At 44.3% G+C, this 17,817-nt stretch overlaps 2 long non-coding RNA genes across 2 annotated transcripts in view; both read right to left on the reverse strand.

The window, feature by feature from the left end:
• The window catches only part of LOC310759870, a 32,610-nt gene extending 26,439 nt beyond the window's left edge, over positions 1-6,171 (reverse strand). Inside the window, exon 1 of the long non-coding RNA XR_014546593.1 lies at positions 6,139-6,171. This is a non-coding gene — a long non-coding RNA (uncharacterized lncRNA). The remainder of the gene's footprint in view (positions 1-6,138) is intronic.
• LOC310759841 lies at positions 6,170-13,884 on the reverse strand. Its single transcript, XR_014546558.1, has 3 exons — positions 13,849-13,884; positions 10,767-10,811; positions 6,170-6,291 (listed from the first exon to the last, which is right to left on the reverse strand). It is a non-coding gene; the product is annotated as an uncharacterized lncRNA (long non-coding RNA).
• Positions 13,885-17,817: the final 3,933 nt, after the last annotated feature.

The following is a 17,817-nucleotide window of genomic DNA, read 5'->3' on the forward strand; positions in this document are numbered from 1 at the left end:
CTACATGCATCAACTTATTGAATAAAGTGCTTTCAGAGTTATGGTTTTTTTTTTCTGGAGGCAAAGTGATGCAAGGCATTCAGCGATGTAAAGCAGCAAAGGTCTAATCAATAGGACACTTTTGTTGCTGACAACCATTGTGAAAAAATGATCGGTGCTAGTTCTCTTTTACCAGAGAAAGCAAATAACCTGAGTGGCATGCTTCCTCAATGCATTCCAAGTATTTATGGGTTACTTAGAAAGAGAGAAAGAATCCATAAACAAGGCCAGAACAAAAAATAAAATAAAATGCAATTTTATTGATATCCATCTGATTTATGTTTACAGCATGTGCTGATAATAACCCCATTTGTCAGAGAAACCATCATGAATACTAAGTTGGAGTTACTGAGTCAAAACCCAAACAACTGTGTTTTCACACCCTGCATTTTCATAGAGAGACCTTCTTGGAAGAAGAAATTTCACCATGGCACTTTAGCCCAAAAGTTTTGGTATATATTTTCCTGTGTGCATGGAAGTTTGTCTAGTGTCAAGGAAGCTTCACGTAGACCTTTCTCACTGTTTGCTTACTAAGATCTAAGCTTAAAAGAAATATTTTTGTTTTTTGCCAGGAAGATCAATGACACTAGTTCTTTCTGAAAATACAAAGTGGGACCAGGTTTATGCATAAGCTCAGGAAAAAGTAGCTCTAAATCAAGTCTTGAAGTCAGGGCTTTCTTACGCATATGCGGCGCCGGGGTGCAAAGATCCACCTGGCGCCCCCCCTCCCAGGTTGCCCAGTCCTAGGTGCACAGGAGGGTGGAGCTGGCTGGCTGCATCAGCATCTCGCTGGCTCAGTCGCCCCTGAACTGAGCTGCCCGCAACAGAAGAGCCCACCGTGGCGCTCCGACCAATGGGCAGGCTCTTCCTCAGATTCAAATCTCGGGCCCTGGACTCTCGGCCTGGCGCTCCTGAGAACCCGGCACCCGGGTGCCTCACACCCCTAGCACCTATGGGTAAGACGGCCCTGCTTGAAGTTACAGAGATGTTGGCAAATCCAACCACCTATGTGGTCCTATTTAGTTCTCCATTTACTGTGCAAGCCAAATCCTGGATCTACTGTGCTATTGGTCATAGGTTACGATGCACCTGCCTCTGCACCTTGAAGCCCGTGATGGCTAAAATACACTCTGCTAGCACAAAATGCATTCAACAGGCAGAAGTCTATCCATGTGCACAGGGCTGCCATCAGATGGGCAGAAGGGGTAGGGTTTAGAGGAGGTCTAAGGCTAGCAGTTGTCTAAAACCGATCAGAAGGTCTGCAGTTCGAATCCCCATGACAGGGTGAGCTACCATTGTTCGGTCCCAGCTCCCAGCCTAGTAGTTCGAAAGCATGTCAAAGTGCAAGTAGATAAATAGGTACTGCTCCAGCAGGAAGGTAAATGGCATTTCCGTGTGCTGCTCTGGTTTTGGCAGAAGCGGCTTAGTCATGGTGGCCACATGACCCGGAAAAACTGTCTGCGGACAAACGCCAGCTCCCTCGGCCAGTACAGCGAGATGAGTGTCGCAACCCCAGAGTCGTTCGTGACTGGACTTAACTGCCAGGGGTTCTTCACCTTTACCTAAGGCTAGCAGGGGGCACACTCTCTTAGTTTCACTAAGAGTAATTCAGACATTTTTGAAGGAAGAGCACAAAACACAGACATAGCCCAAATGCCCTTTCTCCACGTCCAGATTATGTCATTCCCAAGTGTGATGCCTTTACAGAATAAAACACAATTGGCTGTTATTTGTATGTTTTACTTGGAAGTAATGCCCTTGAAATAAATGAGGGTTCTTTTCTGTCCTACTGAGAAAAGATTGTGATATTGCACAAGGGAAACCCCTTTCTGGTTTCCCTTGTCCTCCATGGTCTTTGACACCAGAATGTGTGTTTTTGAGGTCTCACCCTATTCCTGTTACTGTGACTGTTCTCAACACTGACTTTTAATTTTCCCCCAGTCCAAGGTACAAGAATAAGGATGTACAAATTAGGACCTTTTCTTTTCTGAACAATTCCACATATTCTATGATCCACTACTGAGCCAAGTCCTAAATTGAAACATCAACATTCCATATAGGACTGCTAGAAAACCTCTCCCCTCCCCGAAGCCCATGGATACAAACGAGTCAATTTTCAGGAACTGCTAGCATCTGTATGTTCCAACTGATCTCATCAAGAATTTCTAATTCCCAGAGGTTATGAAAATCACGCATCTTCAATTAAATTGACAAGGTAAACATTTCAGAGTGACACAGAGCACATTCTCTGAGTGAACTCCTTGTTGTTATGGTGCTTCGACTGAGAGAAATGCAATAAGTGTGTGATATGCCTTTCTTCCTACCAAATGGTACAATGCCTCCCCGCTACCCAACAACAAAAATGCACCAAACTCAGTTTTGGAATCTAGCTAGAAGAATGTTTGTTTTATAACGTTAGGATATGAAGAGGCATTTTATTTCATTTCCGCATTTTGATACAATCCATACTTGTTGTTTCAGGGCAATATGTCTCGGAGGCTCCAAAAATGCCCAACAGAAAGAAAGACAGCCACCTGGCTGATCTGAATTTTCCTTTTGAATCAGGTTCTACAATGTTGGAGTAATATTCAACTTCTGTCCATTTCCCCAAGCAGAAAGAAAGGACTACAATCTGTGCAAAGTGGGACTTAATTAAAGAGAAGAGCAAAACCACAAAGCTACCACTACTGCCCCTGTCAATTGAAGTTTTGAAAATGGGAGTTTTGGAGTGCCCTGTTGCACTTGATCTTTTGCCAGCAGTGCAGCTTGCAGAGATAGTACAAGAGCAGGACCTTCATGTTGCCCTATTTCAGATCTACTGTGGTTTGAAAAGAGTCTGGACTACAAGTAATGATGAACTCAGAAATGGTCATTCTGGAGCCCCCACGGGCAAATTGGAGTAATGGAAGTGTGCAGAAAGCATTTGTGCAAGAAGGCCTCTCCTCCTTCCGGAGGGGAGGTACTGTGAGTGGGAGACGATTCCCGCGTCACGCAGGGCTCGGGTGGCAGTTAGGCATTGGAATGTGTTGATGGTGTTTGGAAGGGCAAGGTGTGACCATCGCCTACCCCTTCCATTTTGGGTATTCTGTTAAAGGAATCCGGCGGTCGTGGATCCTGTCCGATGCCTGTGCGGCTGGGGGCCATGGCACGACCTTCGGTGACATCAGGGGAGAGCTTATAGTTGTATTGGCATCAACAGGCTCCCCCTACTGGTGGTTAACCCCTCTTCAGACTTACCCCTCTCTGAGTGGGTGGAGTCAAATCTTCCGTGGTCCAATGCCTAAGCCAATACCTTCTCACATGCTGTAATCAATAAAGTTGTGGCCTTTTCTTGCCCATTAACCTTATATACCATGTCCACGTGTCTTTATTCCCCAAGCGGGGATCGGGTCCTCAAATCACAAGCTCTGGACGTAATCCAAGAGTGCATAAACCATTTCTCCCATTTTGGTCTGCTTCCTGAACTCGGCAGTATCTCAAAACTTTTCCAGCCCAGAATATATTTGGGAGAAGGTGAGAAATGGAGTTTGCAGCATTTTCGTCCTCTCTATGCCCTCTCAGAGGTTGGGCTACCTCAGACCTCCAGGACTGACATGAATTTTCCATTATGAGCATCTTGCAGACAGTGTTGCAACATTTACTTTGATGGCCATTTTCTATTGATGTGCCAGAATACCTCCTCAGATAAAAGTTCTCATACCCAAGGCTCCCTAGAAGAAATGCCAAGCCTATTTTACAGTTGCATACTCAAACTTTAGACCTTTCCTACCCAGCTGTAAATGCCAGGCACGTTCTCCATCCTGTTCTTCTTGCGTTTTGTTTTCTATTTTGGCACATTGACATATTCCATTTTGTCATGGGCTTCTGCTCCTAATTTCTTATTGAAAGCAGTGCAAAAATGAGTACATATTTGAAAATACCAAGTGCCTAGTTAATGCCCTGCAAAATTTCCACTCACAAATCTGCATCACCAGCTGGACTTCTGAAGCAGGGCCAGGGGCTGAGTCAAGGGTTGGCATTATTGGTCGGCATCCAAGACCCATTCCTCTACGGGTGCGTGTGTGTGTGTCCATTGGCAATCCCTGAACCCTGCAGGCCTGATGTTCATTTTCCTTCTTATTGCTGCCTCTTTGCCTGCCCTCCTAAGTGAATGAGAAAGTGCAAGAGAAAGAAAAAAGCAGAGCTGTTGCTACTGCTGCTCATCTCTCTCCCTGGACAGTGAGTCTCACTGGGCCCAGAGGGAGAGGAAAGGCTATTGAGCAGCAGTGGAAGAAGGAGATGATGGAGCCACTGACAAAGACCTCCTGAAACCTGGAGTTGGTTTAATCTTTCTTTGGATGGGGGGTGGGGAATGAACATAGCTGGAGAGGGGACCCCCCATTCTGAACTATCATGGAGAACCAGTGTGGTGTAGTGGTTAAGAGTGATAGACTCGTAATCTGGGAAACCGGGTTCGCGTCTCCGCTCCTCCACATGCAGCTGCTGGGTGACCTTGGGCTAGTCACACTTCTCTGAAGTCTCTCAGCCCCACTCACCTCACAGAGTGTTTGTTGTGGGGGAGGAAGGGAAAGGAGAATGTTAGCCGCTTTGAGACTCCTCCGGGTAGTGATAAAGCAGGATATCAAATCCAAACTCCCCTCCTCCTCCTCCTCCTCCTCCTCCTCCTCCTTCTTCTTCTTCTTCTTCTTCTTCTTCTTCTTCTTCTTCTTCTTCTTCTTCTTCTTCATGGATAGGGATAGCATGAGGATACAGAAATCAGTAAGAAACACTACCCACTGCCAGGAGGTCCTACACATGAGTAGGAATTCGGTAGAGACACATGCCTGACTGGCGTGTTCTCTCCCTCCTGGTCGGTCGGGAGATTCAAAAGCTTTCTCCAGCCCGAACATCACAGCGACTGATACCAAGAGGCAACAACACACTTCAGAATCAGCAGAGTACAGACAGTCAGCATACAGTCTCAGTAGCGCAGCTTTATGGCTAAACTATGTTTATTTACATATACACACGTGGAGCATCATAACTGAGCTCCTTCCTCTTCAGCATCAGACAGCAAAGAGAGAAAGAACAAAAGGACAAATGTCCTATATCATGGAAACAGAGTAATAAAAACATTCTGTCTCCGTCACTTCCTACACTGCGGAATGAAAACATACACCGTCATGTGATAAAAACAATCCCATGACTGCAACATGGGGAATGAATCCTAACATCCACATCCTTAAAGCTACAACAATTCACTTTCCATTTCTCTCTAATTCCAGACTGAGCTGGTCCAGGATCCATTGGATCCCAAGCTCATCTCACTGCCATAGTGCAACAGCATCAGGCCTGATCTGAACCTGGTCACCCTGCCCTCCTCCTTTCATTGGGGCTGGCATAAGTTGCAGGTGTGGTGGTTTTCCTTCTCCTCTGCAAATCCCTGCTGGCGGTGGGTGGGAGATACGATTGTGCTATGTGTAACTCTCTCCTCGACGCTCTGAGTCCAACTTTCTGAGAATTGAATTTTTTAAAACATGCTTGCTCTCATGCTTACTCACTTGCTTTTTAATTTGCTCCCTCTCTTTTGTCTCAGTCTGCTCACACGAATAGCCTCTGGTAGAGAATATGTCACAAGACAGAATACATCACAGTTACTTTCACAACCTTGATCAACAAAGGGCATTGGTTCTCTTAATAACGGTGTAGTTTATTGGCTTTTCATCCATTAAGTATGACTTCTCCACGCCCCTCCTTTTTTTCCACAGGGGTCTACAATATTCAGGTGATCTTGCTGTCCAAGCTCAAAACCGTAGGCACCCCAATCCCCTCCCTTCCATCCAAGGAAGTTCTTCCCCAGTAGATTGTGGAAAAGGTATTGGGGTGCCTTTGGTATAAACCAGCAGGGCTCTTCTTATAAGGCCACACCTGTGGGTGAGTCTGCCATTATAATGGAAAATCAGCAGGGAGGACAGGAGGCAGGGGGAGAAAGTGGATTCTGTGGCTTATGAATAAAAGAAAATGATTCAATGGACTGATTTGAAAGTTGACAGGGTAGGAGAGGCAAGTCTGAGGATAGCCCACTCCAAATTAGGGGTAGAAGGATAGGAAACGACTTACTTTGAAAGCAGTGTACAGGCTGATAATAATTTGGGCATGCTGCTACATGAAGAAATGGTTGTCTGTCTCTTTAGCATCTCATCTGGTCATCTCATCAGGCGTGCATTTTGACCGAACATTTACACAAAACCAGAAATCCAGGGAGCCAGAGGACTGTTTAATAACAAACAAAACAAAACAAAGAACCCTTGCCATTTGGGAAAATGCTACAGTTTACCACCTACATCACAGGAACTGTGGCTAGTCATTACCAAGTGGTCAGTTTGTGTTCACCTCTTGTTATGATTTTGTTTTTGCATGCCTTTTAAACAAGGCTCTTGACTTGTAATGTTAGATGGTTAGATTCTGGGTTGCATGGGGCATCATCTCCACTGAATAGAGGTAAAGTAAAGGGTAAAGGGACCCCTAACCATTAGGTCCAGTCGTGGCCGACTCTGGGGTTGCGACGCTCATCCCGCTTTATTGGCCGAGGGAGCCAGCGTACAGCTTCCGGGTCATGTGGCCAGCATGACTAAGCTGCTTCTGGCGAACCAGAGCAGTGCACGGAAACGCCGTTTACCTTCCCGCCAGAGCGGTAGCTATTTATCTAATTGCACTTTGACGTGCTTTTGAACTGCTAGGTTGGCAGGAGCAGGGACCAAGCAACAGGAGCTCACCCCATTGCGGGGATTCGAACTGCCAACCTTCTGATCGGCAAGTCCTAGGCTCTGTGGTTTAACCCACAGCGCCACCCGCGTCCCTGAATAGAGGTAGGAAGCAGAAAAATAAGAACCTCTTAACTTTAGATGCAGTATAAACCAAAAGAGCCAAGGATTAGCAGTAAGCACTTGTTTTACCTGACGGTAAGAATGATGATTGTCGATGCTACATTAAACAAGTTGTGTTGCTATTTCCCCGAGTTTCTGCTCAGTATGGACAACCAGAAAAGCTGCATCAGCAAAACTAACTCTAGAGTAAGCTGTTCAGTCTGAGTTTATTTTTTTTCTCCTTTTTTTTTACCTCCAGGCATGACAGATTAAAGAGTTTATCTATAGACATGGGAAGCATATTTCTCCCTTCATTTCTTTTTCTTTTTTTCTTTCTTTTGCCAGAAGAGTAGCTTTAAGAATAGAATAGAATTGCCGGTGGTGGGGAGGGAGAGAGAGGGACAGTGAAATTGAAAAAGGCGTGTGCATTCACATAATAACCTTTGGCTGGTTGTTTGTTGCTGCAGCAAACAAAACTCAGCAAACCACCAATTGCACGTTGATATTTCCTGCACCGTTTGCAAAGAGCAAGAGATAGAAAACCACACTGAAAATAAAGTTATATTCTTTCTCTTTTCATCATAGGAATGGGAAGATGATGATATGAAGAGTTAATGTGGCTGACACAAACAGAAGCACAGCACACCCTTCTCCCTCTCCTCCTTCCCTGACACAAGTCAAAGAATCCCTTTACTTATTCTGTGCAACCCATGATACCTTTCCTGGGATGCTGCAACGAAAACAGCTGACATTTGGGTGAGTGTGTGCATACATTTAAAATAGTAGATCTGCGTGCTGAAGACCATATTCCTTATCTCCAGCAAATGCCAATGGAATTAATAGTGTGTTGTTTATTTATTTTTTAATGTGAGATTAAGCAGGTTAGTGCACGAGAAATAGATTTGAAGAAGTTTTTTGTGTGTGTGGTGTGTGTTTTCATATCATGATTGCATCACTGGATGTTTATTGTTTGGTTAGCACCTTCCCATCTGGTGCAACACCAGTAATTTGGGAAAGACCTATGCAGTGCTATTTTTCCAGGAAAAGAGGTGTCAGAACACCTCCCTCGTTCCCTCAGCGCCCACCTGAGAGGTGCCAGAACTGAGTTCCGGTGAGTTCTGGCTGAAAAAAGGCCTTGGACCTCTGTGACTGGACTCTGCTAATGCTGATGCTATATTCACTGATTTGTCAAAGCTAACGTCATGGGGAAACAGTGCCCTTAGTCCTTATAATGTGTGTGAGAACTACTTGAAGCAAAGAGACCACGTCTGCAGCCCAAACCATGTCGACTCAGAAGTACTTTTTCCTACAAAAGTGGAGTTACGACTAAAGCCTATGATGCTATGATTCCATGAGGATATTCAGGTGATGATATTATTATTATTATTATTATTATTATTATTATTATTATTATTATTATTATTTCTGTTAATAACCCATTCATAATATGATTATGCTATTATGCGGAAATGTTCTTCCTACTAATAGTTAACACTTTTGATTTTATGTTTAAATCTATCAGTAAATCACCATGTGATGAAAGTTTCAGGTAGCTGGATTATCAGTAGAATTTGGAACCATTACCTGAACATTACAGTTGTCTGAATGTTCCTGGTCCATATGAGGAACATGGGTGCATGAAGTTGCCTTCTACTGACGCAGAGGTATATCTAGATAATATTTCCGTGGTCTGACTGGCCATGATGATCCAGGGTCTCAAGGCAGCATATTTTCAGCCCTATCTAAAATATTTTTTTGCTGAAGGTCTTTATACATCCAAAGCAATTTGCTATGGCACTGAACTATGGTCCTGCCACTGGCTTCCTACATTGGTTGGAACTGTTGTCTTCACTGGTGACTAGAAGTCAAAGATGACTTAAACTAATGAACAACAAAGCATTTGTAACATAGAATAATAGAATCTTAAGAGTTCCCCAAGGGTCATCTAGTCCACCCCCTGCAGTGCAGGAATCTCAGCTAAAGCATCCACGACAGATGGCCATCCAACCTCTGCTTAAAAACCTCCAAGGAAGGACAGTCCACTACGTCTCGTGGGAGTCTGTTCCACTGCTGAACATCTCTTACTGTCAGAAAGCTTTTCCGAATGTTTAGTCGGAATCTCTTTTCTTGCAACTTGAAGCCATTGGTTCTAGTCCTACCCTCCTCCAGAGCAGGAGAAAACAAGCACGCTCCCTTCTCCATGTGACAACCCTTGAGATATTTGAAGATGGCTGTCATATCTCCCTCTCACACTCCTCGTTTTCAGGCTAAACAAACTCAGCTCCTTCAAGTGCTCTTCATATTAGTTTCCAGACCATTGATCATCTTGGTTGCCCTCCTATGCACACATTCCAGCTTGTCAAGATCCTTCTTAAATTGTGGTGCCTGGAATTGGACACAGTATTCCAATGTGGTCGGACTAAGGCAGAATAGAGTAGTACTATTACTTCCCTAGACAGCATCTTAAAAAGCAGAGACATCACCTTGCCAACAAAGGTCCATATAGATAAAGCTATGGTTTTCCCAGTAGTGATGTATGGAAGTGAGAGCTGGATCATAAAGAAGGTTGATCGCCGAAGCATTGATGCTTTTGAATTATGGTGTTGGAGGAGACTCTTGAGAGTCCCATGGACTGCAAGAAGATCAAACCTCTCCATTCTTAAGGAAATCAGCCCTGAGTGCTCACTGGAAGGACAGATCCTGAAGCTGAGACTCCAATACTTTGGCCACCTCATGAGAAGAGAAGACTCCCTGGAAAAGAACCTGATGCTGGGAAAGATGGAGGGCACAAGGAGAAGGGGACGACAGAGGACAAGATGGTTGGATAGTGTTCTCGAAGCTACCAGCATGAGTTTGACCCAACTGTGGGAGGCAGTGGAAGACAGGAGTGCCTGGTGTGCTCTGGTCCATGGGGTCACAAAGAGTCGGACACGACTAAACGACTAAACAACAACAACATTACTTCCCTTGATCTGGACAGTATACTTGCATGATCAGCTTTGGTGATCAATCGTCCACTTCATCAGTTGCAGGATGAAGTGGATGGTAGGGTATTCTGATGTACCTGGTGAAGTGGATTCTAGTCCACAGAAGTTTATGTACTTTGTATGTAACAGACTAGCATGGCTCCCCCTTCGGGAATTCCCAAGTAAGACACACAAATTGCAGAATTGTCACCAGGACAGTTTATTAGTTTAACTCTGGCTTGTGAAGTCTGATATATGTCACGTGTTTCTAAATAGCAGTCAGCAAATTAGAAGGCTGTTGTGAAGTAACCCAATAATCCATCCAACCAGCAAAAGTAATTTAACTAAGATGGAGTGAGGGCTTACTACGGAACAATCTATCACTAATGACTGGAACAGGTGCACAAAGTGTCTTAATAAATCAGTAACCTGAAAAGCACATAAATTACTTTGAAGGTTAATGTATTTTCCTCCTTGTTTCCCAAACATCTTGGAGGTATTTTCATGAATATTTCAGACACTGCACAGAAAACCTCTGCAGAATATGCTTGAGGTGCTAGATAAAGGAAGAAATAGAAATGATGATACTTTCCTAAGTGAGGATCATTATGGACCATTGCCTTGCAGATCTTCCTAGTAGTGAAACCTACTGAACTATAAACTTTAAAGAAGACTGTTGGAATCACATTATTAACTTCGCTTAAAATCGGATTTTTCAGATCCTTTCAATTGGTAGTCTAGAAATATTTTTTAAAATGATAATATGCTGAAGTTGAAATGAGGTTCAGCTGAGTACCTTTCTCCCACTCTTCAGTGCAGGAACCAGAATATTCTGAGATTGTCTGCATTCACATGTCTGAATGTTAAAATTTGGGGGGGGGGCAGGAATGACATTCCTTTCAACATATATATTTACCACTTTCTCAGTCCACTGCATACATCTGATCAAGTAGGCTGTTTACTGAAAAATACAACATAACTTAGTCTCTTAGGAGCTGCCTAGTCAAAAATGGACAACCTTGGGATCAGTGTAAGGATGTCCCATATGATGAGCTGCAGAACTGTACACAGGAACATCTGCTTGTGCAATATGATATTTCCAGGATCTGGCCTGGCCCCATCCATCCCAACTGTCCATTGAGAGCCAGTGTGGTGTGGTGGTTAGATTGTTACATTCTACAGTGGTACCTCGGGTTAAGTACTTAATTTGTTCCGGAGGTCTGTACTTAACCTGGAAACTGTTCTTAACCTGAAACACCACTTTAGCTAATGGGTCCTCCTGCTGCTGCCGCACCACCGGAGCACGATTTCTGTTCTCATCCTGAAGCAAAGTTCTTAACCTGAGGTACTATTTCTGGGTTAGCGGAGTCTGTAACCTGAAGCATATGTAACCTGAAGCGTATGTAACCTGAAGCGTATGTAACCCGAGGTACCACTGTATGTTACATTATAATTAGAGTGAACATTTTTATAGGGGCTTGCTGCATTGATGAATAATTTTAACTTATGTCTTCCATATTGAACCTACAGCAGCATTATACGCTAAGTGGTAAGCCCAAAATTGTATTGAGGTTTAAATGGAAAAGTGCAGAATTATAGGTTTTTAGCTTAATAAAAGCCTCTTTTTTGTATTTTTAAGAAGATCTAAGTTCACACACAAGCAGGAGCTCTCCAAATAGATGCCACTGAAGAAGACAGAGTCAAAACACATTTGACAAGCCATTTGGAATGCAGCTTTTGTAATCAATGTGTTTCAAGACTTTGGACACAAACAACTTTGTTCATGTGAGATAATACACCATGTGTTGCATGTAAATGTTGGAAAGCCACACAAGATTATTCAGCTATTATTGCAGGGGTTAGCAAACTTTTTCACTGTCCCTCAGACCTTGTGGGGGGGGGGCGGACTATATTTTTTGTGTGGGGGGATGACAATTCCTATGCCCCACAAATAACCCAGAGATGCATCTTAAATAAAAGGCCGGATTTAGAAGGCGCTTGGGCCGGATCCAGCCCCCAGGCCTTAGTTTGCCTACCCGTGTATTATTGCATATTCTATTGGCTATCAGCCATAGATTGCATTTTGGTATAGTTTTTAATTCTTGCATATATAGCTTAAAGAAATATATTATGTTCAACTAGACCTTGACTTCACTTGTTTGTCTCAAATCCCCACTCAACCATGAAACTAAGTAGGTGACCTAAAATGGAGAGGGGGGGGGAGCATGTATACCACCTTGAGCTCCTGAGACGATGACAACAAAAATAAGAATAAGAAGTAATGGCCTTCTGGGGGAAAACGGGCTATAAAAGCCTTCATGTTTGTGCTGGGATGTTCTTGAGTAACTGGCCTGGTTCTGGTATGTTCTCATGTGATCTTCAGCTCTGCCCTTTGGTCATCTTCCATACTTCTTGCTTGCCTGCTCGTTCTAGTTTCTGCTTGTTCTTTAACTCTGTCTCCTAACTGGTTCCTCAGCTTTAGTTTCCTACCTCAACTTCTTGCTCCTGGTTTATGACTCATCTTCTACAGCAGCCCACAACTCACCTCTGACAGACTGACAGGGGCAATCTCTGTATAGAGCCAGCTTTTATCACTGAAAAGAACAAAACTCTAATGGAGAATTTGGGTCAAATATGATGTCAGCAATCGTAAGCAGACGAGCTGCAACTGTCTGGCTTGACATATAGTATATATATAAGACTGCAAGACCAGTCTTATAAGGAGAAATTGATCCCAATGCCTCCTTTCCATTTTTGCCTCTAGGTAGGTTCTGCCTTGGGACACAGGTGGTGCTGTGGGTTAAACCACTGAGCCTAGGACTTGCCAATCAGAAGGTCGGCAGTTCGAATCCCCGCGACGGGGTGAGCTCCCATTGCTTGGTCCCTGCTCCTGCCAACCTAGCAGTTCGAAAGCACCTCAAAGTGCAAGTAGATAAATAGGTACCGCTCCGGCGGGAAGGGAAACAGCATTTCTGTGTGCTGCTCTGGTTCGCCAGAGGCGGCTTAGTCATGCTGGCCAAACCACATGACCAAGAAGCTGTACGCCAGCTCCCTCAGCCAATAAACCGAAATGACCGCCGCAACCCCAGAGTCGGTCATGACTGGACCTAATGGTCAGGGGTCCCTTTACCTAGGTTCTGCCTTATTTAGTTTTTAAAATAATAAATATATTTTGCCTAGTAAACTTTTCATCTTATCAGAAGTAGGCATACTCTGGAATTCTATCTTCCCAAATATGATGATATATTTAATATTTCTTGAGGGTGCACAAAGTATGCTATGTTAGAAAATATTGAAACAGAGAAAGTCAATTTCCACCCTGCTTTTCACCACTTCTTGAAGTGATATTGTTCGATTATCAATTATTAAGGGACCAAGCTTTAAGAAATTGCACATATACTATATTTGCCAATATATTCCTGAGAGGGATTTGCTTATAACAGAAGACAAAAACGAGGGCTCAATTTGTGTTTAAACTTATATTACACCAATAAAATACTTATAACAGAGGATACATTACAATTTTCAATATCTATTCTCTTATTGTCATACTGTAGGAAACTTAATAATGGATGAGCAAATTTCTCTTGTTCAGCAGAAAAAAAACTTCCCTACTTTTCTAAAGTAAACCAATTTGTTATAGCTGATAACTTTATTGCCTAATACTACATGAAAATACAAGTGGAAGAAGTAGGTAAACCCTCTTCGTCATCTAACTTGTGTTTGAATAGGGAGTTTGCCAATATTCTCAAGGAGTTTACCCTGCCAAATGAACTTCAAAATTTTCTTAAAAGACTCCAGCTCTCTTTGAAGTTATTTGAGTCAGGCCCTAAATTAGTGGGAGGATAAAAGTAAACAATAGGCTCTAAACATAATGAAGCTGTCAATAAAACAATCAGACTAGCCATCCGCAAGAAAAAATAGACATTAAAATAACATTAAGGTTGTGGTGCAAAAACAATAGACGTGAAAAAGAATTAGTTAAGGGTGACACTTACCATATGTTTTTGCAATGTATTGTCATGCTGAAGTAAATTTTAAAGGTTGTTAAGGAGAAACCCTGTTGTGCCTAGGTGCAAAGTACCATATGTTAATTCTTCTTTTACATCACAATGGGGGTGCCATCTTGTCCTTTGCCTCAGACATGCTGGCCCTGACTGCACCATAGATTTGTATAATGGCTTTATTAAACCCCTATTAAACAACCCACATTGATTTTGTTAGGCTCCAACACTCTTCCTAAATTTTGAGGGCATGTTAAAAAAAAAAGTGAGCGCTTTAAAAACAAGCTGGTTAAAGATCAATTTGTTTTTCATTCAACTTGTTGCTCCATCTCTCACTGCCTATGGTGATTGTTTGTCTATGTTTAAAATCAAATGGCACAAAGCATGGCTCCATGGAGCCCTCAGGCATAGGAGACAACTCTTAGGGGCTGAGGGGTCTTCGCCCCCCACAGAAAATATTTTAGGAGCCTGCCCCCCCAAGGTTGATGGGCATTGCCATTCAAATGGTGTGCGTGCACCATGTCATAAGATTGATTATGTGGGGTGGGGCTTACTTGCCCCCTATATTTTATTCAAGTTAGCACCCCTGCCCTCAGGGTAAGGTAAAGGTAAAGGGACCCCTGACCATTAGGTCCAGTCGTGACCGACTCTGGGGTTGCAGCGCTCATCTTGCTTTATTGGCCGAGGGAGCCGGTGTACAGCTTCTGGGTCATGTGGCCAGCATGACTAAGCCGCTTCTGGAGAACCAGAGCAGCGCACGGGAATGCCGTTTACCTTCCCGCTGGAGCGGTACCTATTTATCTACTTGCACTTTGACGTGCTTTCGAACTGCTAGGTTGGCAGGAGCAGGGACCGGGCAATGGGAGCTCACCCCGTCGCGGGGATTCTGATCAGCAAATCCTAGGCTCTGTGGTTTAACCCACAGCGCCACCCGCGTCCCACCCTCAGGGTAGCTACGAACTAAATGAAGCAACAGCAAAACCATATAAAATCAATGAGGGAGTGGACTACAGGTCATGTTTTCCATGTAGAAGGTCCAAGGTCCAAACACTGACATTACTGTTACTGATGGCTCCAGGACAATTGCAGCAGATAGATGAAATCAATCTTACTTTGAATTGCTCACCAAGTGGCCCCCACAGGCTGGAGACAGCAGTCTACAGGGCATTGATCTTAGAGATGAAATTTTTGTGGCCTTGAAAGGCCAGGTAAAAGAAGGACATTTGATCAAGATTATAGGTGCCAATTCTCTGGATCCCTGGGTACCCAAGCACCCACAAAATTCCTCATGAAGGGGCCAGGCACTCACAAATTTGCTCTCAAGATATGCATTTGTAAATGTATATTCGCCCCAAATACACATTTTAGAATGCATTTTGTTATAGTCAAGAACTGTGCTGAAATATCTGATTTCCCAGTTCTGATTGTCATATTAGTCCTGAAGACAAGGATCATTTTGGCTCCTATCAGAATCCCCACAGATCAAATTCCTCAAACATGCTGTGTAGGAATACATCTAAAACTTTTGCATCCAAGGTGACTCCTGTTGAGACAAGTTATCATTCACATGCCTGCTATCTGATGGAAGGCCCCTTCCATCTTTGCAGCATTTCAGAATTTTGAACCTTTCTGAGCTGCAGTGGAAATATATTTAAGGACTGCTGTTGTAGGGCTTTTCTTCTTTCCCATTTCCTCAGAGGGATCAGTGCATCTTCACACAGTAAATATCTTTCTCAGATGTGAAGACACAAAACTTTTAGCAGAGCTGCCAGAACCAAACATCACCTATTTTCTTTTTATCAATGTGATAACAGACCCTAACAACTCAGTATAGCTTCTGGGTTCTCAAGTGCAGCATAACCTTCTAGCTAGGCATTAATAATAACAATTGTATGGTGTTTGTCTAGCACCTTGTATCCAGTCTGATTCAAAATCATTTGTCTGAATTGAAAATGTGCTTTGTGTTATTGAAGTTTATATTATTGTATCGTATTTATTACTTGGTTCCCCGCCCCCCCAAAAGCAACTTACCAAAATGATGATAGCCAATTATAATCATGGGTTTATCTGTCATCATCCCACATTCAACAAAACTACTAGTTGCAAAATGACCCACCATTATTCTTTTTCTAACTAAATTAAGAATCTAACCTAGTGGTTACCAGAGCATAGACGACCTAAGTTAGGGCATAACTCAGCAACCAGTTGAAGCTACTCCATGCCACCAAAATCACTTGAGGCTTCAAGCAAAAATAATCGACCCAGAAGTACCCCCAAGCAAGGCCTCTGCTTCTTCAGGAAGAGCATAGCTTCCTCCAGAACAGGCCATGTACCACCCATCCAGTGTAAATTAAACTTCAATTTATTGGCTCTCTCATCCATTCTATTACCAAGCTCAGACATTACCGTATTTTTCGCCCCATAGGACGCACCGGCCCATAGGACGCATCAAGGTTTTTTGGGGGGGAATAAAGGAAAAAAAATTTATTTCCCCCCCAGGCGCTTGTGGTGCCGGCAGCGGGGAGAAGCGCTCTTCTCCCCGCAGCCCGCCTTCAGACCAGGTCCGGGGACAGCGGGAAGACACGCTGCGCCTCCCAGCTGTCCCCGGAGCTTGCGGGGCAGGCAGCGGGGAGAAGCGCTCTTCTCCCTGCCGCCCGCCCTCAGACCAGGTCCGGGGACAGCGGGGAGACGCGCTGTGCCTCCCCACTGTCCCCGGAGCTTGTGGGGCTGGCGGCGGGGTCTCCCCGCCATCAGCCTCCAAACCACTTCGGGAGACAGCGGGATGGCGGCGTTCCGCCTCCCTCTGTCCCCCGACCTTGTGGGGCTGGCGCTGGGGCTCTCCCCTCTCACTCTGCAGGCTTCAGCGAAAGCCTGCATTCGCCCTATAGGACGCACACACATTTCCCCTTCATTTTTGGAGGGGAAAAAGTGCGTCCTATAGAGCGAAAAATACGGTACTTAATACATTCTGTGCCACACGTACAGATGTAAAGGAAAAAAAACAGAGGTGTGTATAATCAGCAAAATGTTGATAATGCAAACCAAAACTCATGATGGTCCAAATCATGTAGTGGTTTCCTGCTGATGTTTCCTGTAGATGTTAAAGCCTCTCCTCTTCCCCGAGGGAAAGTGTTGTGAGTGGGAATCACTTCCCATGCTTTCGGGGGGGGGGGGTATGACCGGGCCCCTGCGTCACTGGAGTCCCATGTCTGCGTCACACACCCTGGCCAGCCAATCCACCTGGCTGGGAGGGGTGTGGTTTATCTGTTTAAAAATGACCACAGGCACACAAGCGCTGTTCCTGCTTCCTCGGACTTGCTGTGGACCTTGGTTGGTGGCCTTGGTTGTCCAAGGGGCCTGGTAGGAATTTTTTCCACTTGGCAGATTGGCACCAGCCACTTGGTTTTTCGCCTACCTCGAAGCAAATCGTCACAACTTTGTAAGGTTTGGCAGTTAGGCATTGGAAATGCATTGTGTGTTGGAGGGGAGGTTGTGACCATCACCCGCCCCTCCCCTTGAAGGATATTCCATTAAAGGAATCTGGCGGTCGTGGTTCCTGTCCAATGCCCAGGTTAGGGCCATGGCATGACCCTCCGGTGACTCTGGGGGAAAGCTTCCAGTTGATTTGCATCAACAAGCTCCCCTACAGATTGTTAACCCTTGTGTGACTCCCTGCAGAGTGGGCAGGAGTCAAGTATAGTCTTTTCAGATCCAATGGCTAAACCAATACCACTCACATTCTATAACCAATAAAGTTGTGGCCTTTCTTAGCCCATTAACCTAAAATGCTTGTGTCCATGTGTCTTAAGGTAAAGGGAGCACTGACCGTTAGGACCAGTCGTGAACGACTCTGGGGTTGTGGCACTCATCTCACTTTACTGGCTGAGGGAGCCGATGTTTGTCCGCAGACAGTTTTTCCAGGTCATGTGACCAGCATGACTAAGCCGCTTCTGGCAAACCACA

Source organism: Podarcis filfolensis, assembly GCF_964270895.1.
Source record: "Podarcis filfolensis genome assembly, chromosome: 3".
Taxonomy (NCBI): domain Eukaryota; kingdom Metazoa; phylum Chordata; class Lepidosauria; order Squamata; family Lacertidae; genus Podarcis; species Podarcis filfolensis.